Source organism: Anguilla anguilla, chromosome 4 (assembly GCF_013347855.1).
Source record: "Anguilla anguilla isolate fAngAng1 chromosome 4, fAngAng1.pri, whole genome shotgun sequence".
NCBI lineage: Eukaryota > Metazoa > Chordata > Actinopteri > Anguilliformes > Anguillidae > Anguilla > Anguilla anguilla.
This window is the reverse complement of record NC_049204.1, coordinates 64,845,150-64,852,709: the sequence shown is the minus strand read 5'-3', so window position 1 is coordinate 64,852,709 and position 7,560 is coordinate 64,845,150.

The window sequence follows — 7,560 nt, the reverse complement described above, 5'->3', positions numbered from 1 at the left end:
CAGGAATTTACATACATCTGAACTGAATTAAGTTTCTTGTGCAGTTGGAGATGGATGGATGTGCAGATGGATTTCTCTAAGGATATGCCTGACTCGTTGCTCATGCAATGGAACACCATAAATGGAGATGCAGTAATCAATATCCTTTAGGTTTTCAGTAATTCAGTTACTGAACAGTTATGATCCTTATGGAATAGCATACACATTTCTTAATGCTGAGTTCACACTGCAAAAAAATAAAGATCCTTCTAAAGATCCACGGATTCACGCTGTCATTGTGGTTAAAAAGAAAAGAAAAAAGAAAAGAAAAAAATAGAACCCATTTGTTCTGTTGTTTGGTTCCAGAATGTAACAGAGCAGCACTAAAAAAACAGCCTGTTCATGCAGCTGAAAACAATTCTTATCGAAACCCATGGTGACTAAATAGAGCCCGTGGCTACGGCAGTGCCTCAGTTGGGATTCAAACCCGCAGCCCTCCGGCTCCTCAGTTGCATTTTTACCCACCTGACGCCATCGGCAACAGCTTGTTCTGCTAATTCACCTTTCACAGAGCAGGGCCAATCTTTCTTTTCTTTTCTTTTCTTTTCTTTTTTTTCAAGCCCAGTCCACAACCATGAGGCTGTAATGGCAGACATATTTTCTGCCACCGAAAAGCACCTGACTTTGAAGGCGAAAAACTGCCTGATATAACGCCTTCTCCAGAGAAAGAATCTGACTAATCTCCAATTCTGGTGCACTGTTTTAGAAAACTGCTGCTCTCGGCTTGGTAAATTTGTTTTGGCGAGTAATTAAAAAATATCATTTATTAGTTTTTGGTTTTTGGACTGAAGGTTCTGCACCCTTTTGCCTACAGTCCGCTATTAAACATTTACATTCCTGTCAAATCACTCTGCTCCATATTAGCGGTGGAATGAGCTCCCCAAAAACAGCTCAGAACAGCCGAGTCACCACCGGTCTTCTGCTGGTAGACTGAAAACGCACCTGTTTGCCCCGAACCATGGCTCAAATAATGCTGGAGATGAGAGCGTTTACGGCACAATGGGCTTTGCTAAAAATCCAACCCATCTGAGGCTTAAAACACGACATTCTCAATCTCCGGTCACCCTCCCTGTCACCCAGGCATCAACTCTGATCTCATGATCGTCAAAATCGACACACTTTTTAAAAGCCCCTCTGGATAATAGTGTTGGGTAACACCCACACCCACCCTGAGGCCAGCCATCTGACCCAGTCATCTCAGACCCTGAGTTATCAATCAATCAATTCAATCAATTTCTGTTTGTATAGCGCTTTTAACAAAGGAGCTTTGTCACAAAGCAGCTTTACAGAGAACCGGCCCCCAGAGAGTAAGCCTAAGGCAACAGTGGCAAGGAAAAACTCCCTGACTGATAGCAGGAAGAGACCTTGAGCAGAACCGGACTCAGAGGGGGAACCCATCTGCCGCAGGGCAGGCACCGGTTTGTTATGGCAATGGCTCACATGAAAACAGATCAATTATAATACATAAACAGCCAACACAGTATTAATTAAGTCCAAGCAAAGGTGACTCCGGTCACGCAGAGCTATAATGTCAAGCTATTTTTAAAGAAATTGTTTTTTTAAGGTATGTTCCTCCAGCTGCTGCGACCGAGAGCCATCGTTCCCCAGCTCAGCGGCGGGGTCGAGGAGATTTAAGAGGCATCGCGTCCCAGGAGCTGAAGGTGAAGCCAGTCAGGTATGCGGGGGGGGACCCTCTCACCCCCCCCCCCCCCCCCCCCGTAATTTACTGCAGCGATGTGACAGCCACGCGGCGCCATCATTCAGCCTCACGCCGTGGCGTTGCCAGGAGACCTCGGCAGCAGTTTTACCGCGGCAGCTGGGCTGTGGCTAAAGGAAAGAGAACGGCGGCAGCAGCGGCGGCGGCGGCAGCGGAGAGAGAAGGAGCTTTCACACCATCAGTTAGACTAAAGCCACGGGGGTTTCGCTCTGGGTTTATATACTGACCTGACGAGTCTCTGCTGTGTGCAAACTGTGAGGGAAATCATCCCACAGTTTTGGGGCCTTTTTTATAAATAATAAAATAAATAAATAAATAAAAAAACCCTTCTGTCTTCTGTCCCAGCCTGTTTACTGTAGTTGTTAACGATCAGAAGTGTCACCACCTATGCCTGTGCGTATCTAATGGGCCACTGTGGATAGGACCACGTTCAGTTCGGCAATTGTGTGTTAATTTCTTTGCATGATAAAAAAAAAAAAGAATACATTCATTGTATGGTGTTCAATAATCACAATGATCTGGGGCAGGGGAAAGATAATTATTAAAGATTATATATAAAAGAATTTAGACGACCTTTATGATGAAATGTTTTAGATTTTTCAAAAAAGGCATTCTTACATTTCTGAAAGAAAACCTCTAAATCTGTTGAATGTCTACACAAACTGTACCGAGTAAGTAGGCTTTTCATGGCATTTTAAATGGCCGACATTATTTTAGAAATCCACAGCAGAGGCTGTCTATTTCATGGTATCTGATTTCTTATATAGCACTGCATAAGCAGCTTCCGTTGCGTCTAGAAGAAAGCCAACATCCCTCAAAGACGGCAAAGGTTAATTTATGAGATCTTCTCAGTCTATACAAATTGCATACAGAATTTACTCAGGTACCGCATTAGCCGTCTACCGCATCTGCGGTGCTTGCACATGCGATGGAAAATGGCCAAAACTTTTACTAGAAAACAAAAAAAAAACTGAGCGGTGATTAAGTGTTGCCCGTAAGGTCTGCAGAACGGTACTTTCTTCGGCGCCCACTCTTTCAAAATACGCATCCTGTTTTCTGTTTTCGGTCTTAGCGACACGGCGCTTTTTCCAGAGAAATTTCTCCGTCCCGCCGGTTTTCCCCCGCACACGTTCGTTCGCCTTGCACAGAGAGGTAAACAAACAAACAAACAAACGAGTCGTTATATTTCACCGCAAGTTTTCTTTTGTTTTTTTGTTGTTGTTGTGAAAATTCATTGCTGGCTAGAGTGTGTTCCGTGTGTTGGGGTTGCCCCAACATCCTCAGTCTTCTCATATTTTTGTCTATAAGGTGCTTTTTTGTGGGTTATACCTTTGGGGTCAGGGGTCTCAAAAACAGGACCTCCTGCAGTACCAGTGTTTTTGCTGATGTCACTCAATCCGCAGTCAGTGCTGCAGTTTGGCCGGATTCTTTGGGCGAGGGAATCAGGGAATTAAGCTGTAGATCGCACACAGGGTGGGAACCCGCAGGTGGGTTCCAGGAGGGGTAGAGGTGGGTCATGAAATATGGGAGAAAACATAGTTTTGTATGTGCTAGCTATGTTCCAGAGACAGACACAGATGTCAAATGAACTTCTGCCATGGTTATATACTGGACGCAGAGAGGTAGGTGCAGCGCACGTGCAGTAGTTTCAAAATGCTTGACTGTTTCCTTGCGCAAATGTTTTCACTCCAAGGCAGCACACTAGCTAGGGAAGGCTGGAATTGTACATGTCTGCTCATTCAACAGGTTCTGGGCTCAGGAAGTTCGGAAGCTCTGGAACTGCGAAAGACCCCGTGATGCCCATGATGTCAACTGACACTTGACCGAGGAAGCAAAAGGAGCACTCTGATACGTCAGCATTTTTTTTTTTTAGTACTGCGCACTATGGCAACTTACAGGTTACAGGTGTGATCTCCAACAAAATGACATTTTGTGTTGCGATACATTTTAGTCTCAGTATTGTCTGGGTGTAAATGGAAGGTTAGTTGAGTTTTTTTTTATATCAAAGGAAATTAATAAAAAAATAGATGAATGTACATAAATTAGTTTATCCATCCATCCATTGTCTATACCCGCTTATCCCGGGCAGGGTCGCGGGGAGTGCTGGAGCCTATCCCAGCATGCATTGGGCGAGAAGCAGGAAATTGTTGTCATTGCAATTGTTGTAGGTTTACCAACTTAGTGCAAAAACATTGTGTAGCACAACAATTAGGGAGTCTACTCCTGAAAGGGTGTGGGTTTGACTCTCAGGTACTGCTCTGCTGTTGTACCTTTGGGCAAGGTGCTCATGAATATGCTCTATAAAGGGATTGTATACACACACATTTGCTTAAATGCAGGTTGCATTATTTAGATAAGAGTACTTGCTAAATGATTAAAAACGGGAATGCAATAGCGTCATTTGTATCTTACCTGTAACTCCGCTGTTTTCTTTTTTTTTCTATCTCTCTCTCTCTCAAGTTAACGGGGGTGTATTTGTTTGTAACGCACGCCTACAGTCACATGTAGCGTCGCGTCATTTCCAGTAGCTTTGTGCTCATCCGTCTTCCGGTCCGTATCGTTGTATTTATAGCAGCTTGTCGCGTCGGGCTTGGCAGTTCCGGTCTGTGGTTTTTCTTGTGTACGGTGACAGGCGGGGAGAAAATCCCGCGAGGTATTTACAGCAAGCAGGCAGCCGTTGTTCAGAAGTGTTGTTTTTATAGTGGTCAAACGCGAGCGACCGCTGCTGCGGCCTTGTCATCAAACATTTGGATAATGTTCCAGTGTAGTGGTTTTCCAATGGCACAACAGTGAAAGTCATTTTTCTTATTTATTGTTCTTTTTTTTACGCCGCTGAATGATCTCGTACCATTTAAGAATCTGAGCTGCATTAGGTGTCATAATACATATTTCTCACTACATTGTCATCAGTACAGAAAATAATAATAGTAATAATAATATAATAAAAAATATAAACTATGTATTATTATTATTATTATTATTAATAATAATAATAGCAATAATAATAATTTACAAATAATAACACACTAAAATACAACATATCACAAAAATACATTGAAAACAAAGGCAGAGAACAATGAAAGAAAAGACAAGACAACTTTGAAAGAAGTGTAAAATTAAATGCTAAAATAGTGTTTTACAGTGGCTCGTGTGTCTTTACTTAAGCGACTTGAATCTGGAGAATCCGTGCAGCCCTAATACACTCAGACTGGGGGTCTGAACTGAGAAGGCTAAGTCAACTTTTTCTGGCTTTTGGGATCCACAGTATAGAGGATCTGATGGTCCCATTGGAACAGGGATATCAGCGACTCAGAAATACACATCGTAACACGATATTTATAGAATATACAGTATATATAAGTATACATATTTGGGTTCTTCATTGGTTAATGTCTTACATGTTGATAGAAGTAAAATAATGTCCAAATGAACTCAGGTTAAACCAGGAGAGAATGATGTAGACTCCTCCCCTCATGACTGGAAAAGGCCAAGAGACAGTATTTTTTTAATCAGTTCAAGACGGACAGTTTGCATTTAAAGGGGGGGGGGGGGGGAGAAAAGGACATTGTAACAGTCCACCCATGTTACATAAAAGCACGAATCACTATATCTGTGTTCTTAGAAGACAGAGATTTGAGTCACATTTGTGTTGCGCCACGTGTGCATTAAAAAAAAAACCAAGAAGTGGAAATGTGGAAGTGTGTGAACGTTTCGAACGTTTCGCAAGCACCAGTCTGTACATGCCACCCATTGAAAATCTGAGATTCGTATCCCAATCTAACACTAAAACTAGAAAGAACGCACTTAGTGGAGTGCAGACCTTCACCCCCCGCCCCCCCCCGCCACCCCCCCCCCACCCAGGGTGGCATGAGAGGAAAGGTCATGGGCGGTCACCAGATTGAAGGCAAGACACGCAGTAGCATTTTCGGGTGAGTTGTAGTTGGCTGCACGGCACAGGCTGGCTGGCTCACGAGAGGGGATTTGCAGTCATTCGGATGGGAGATGCGTCACGGCTCGAGCATCTACGATCCATGATCCAGCATCCAGCGTATTGTACAGAGTTCTGTTGTGTAACCCGTGCTTTTGACAACACAAGTGCCTGCATTTGCCAATAAAGATTTTTTTTTTTTTTTTAAATTTGAAAATTTTAACATTTGATGGGGAGAGATGGTGGAGAGGCATAGAGAGAGAGAGAGAGAGAGAGAGAGAAAAAGCAAAAAAAATAGTGTGTGACCATAAATCACTTGAAACCAACCACGCAAGCGGTGACATCTTGACTGACGCTCCCCCCTCCACCCCCCCCCCCCGCCCCCCCCCCACCCACCCACCCACCCACCCCCCACCCCCCAGATCTTTCCCGCGCCCTGGTCGGGTCACACACGAGGCAACAGGAAACCCCCGCTGCTCTTTCTCACTGGCACTGCCGGGGCTACTGCTGAATCACAAGCGGGGCTGTGGCGTGGGCGTGGGGGGTAGGGGTGGCGTGAGGGTGGGGGTAGGGGTAGGGGGTGGGGGTTGGGTTGGTGGGGAGGGGGGGGTAAGTCTCTGGCCGGAAGCGATGGGAGGGAGGAAGGGAAGTGGGCAAGCAGAGCTGAAGAGGAGCTGGGGGTGGGGGGGGGGGAAGTGTGGGGGATTGGAGGTGGGAGTGGATGCAGCTGTGTTTTGAGGAAATGGCTGACATGTGAACAGAGAAGCAAGGGGTGTTGGGGGGGGGGGGAGTTGCTCTTGTGGTGAAGGGAATGGAGGAAATTTCATTGTGTGTGTGTATGTGTGTATGTGTCAGCGCACATTTTTGTATGTGTGTGTGTGTGCTGGCATATATGTGTGTGCGTGTGTGTGTTTGTGTGTTTCTATGTGCGCGTGTTTGTGCATGTGTGTGTGTGCGCATGTGTGTGTGAGCGTGTTTGTTAGTGTGTGTGTGTCTGTGTGTGCACGTGTGTGTGTGTGTGTGCACCAAGGTGTGGTTGTGCACCTACTTAATAAAAATTTGATTGTTGCAAGGAAACTGTGACTGTTTTTTCCATGGAAATGGTGTGCTCTGGTTTAAAACAGAGCCACTGTGAATGAGAACCTGACGGGACCCTTCTAATGAAAGTCAAAGAGCTGACAGAGAAAAGGCTTACCATTCATACCGCTGCCTTCACTAGCAGCTTTCTTAACCTCAGTCTGAACACTATGCTCTACTGTCTAAATGACTCAGCGGTGTGTGGCCTTATCTGGATATACGGACCAGATAAAGAGTGATCCAGGGCTTGAACTGTTCTTGCATACGAAACCACGGACACCAAAGATTGGTTATTTGATGTGGTTGCTGATTGGCTGGGGGGGGGGGGGGGGCGTATTTCCCTCGTTCTGGGACCACTGTGCTGGAGGAGATATTGAGAAGGAAAACTCCACTTTTGCCTCATGATAGAAAGGCAATCTAGTCGAGAAAACGCTTCACACCAGATCCAATTATAAAGGGTCTTTATTTATTACTCAAAGGGGAGAGCCCGTCCTCCTCTGGTCGTCTCAGGGTTGCGAGGTTTATTGACCGACACGGTCGGTCAGTCAGTGTTCACGTTAATGAACTAATGTCAGCTAGGAGGCAGTTCTGGTGGGGAGAGGTAGGGTGGGGTGGGGTGGGGTGGGGTGGGGTGGGGTGGGGTGGGGAAACGAGGACGGGGAAAGCCAGAAAGCAGGAAACATTGACGAGATCAAGACAGGACTGAAAAAGCATTATTTTACACAATCCTTCATACCCTCCCAGAGAGGCTGTGTGAGGGTTTGTGTGTCAGTAGTACCAAGGCCAACCGCCTCATTGG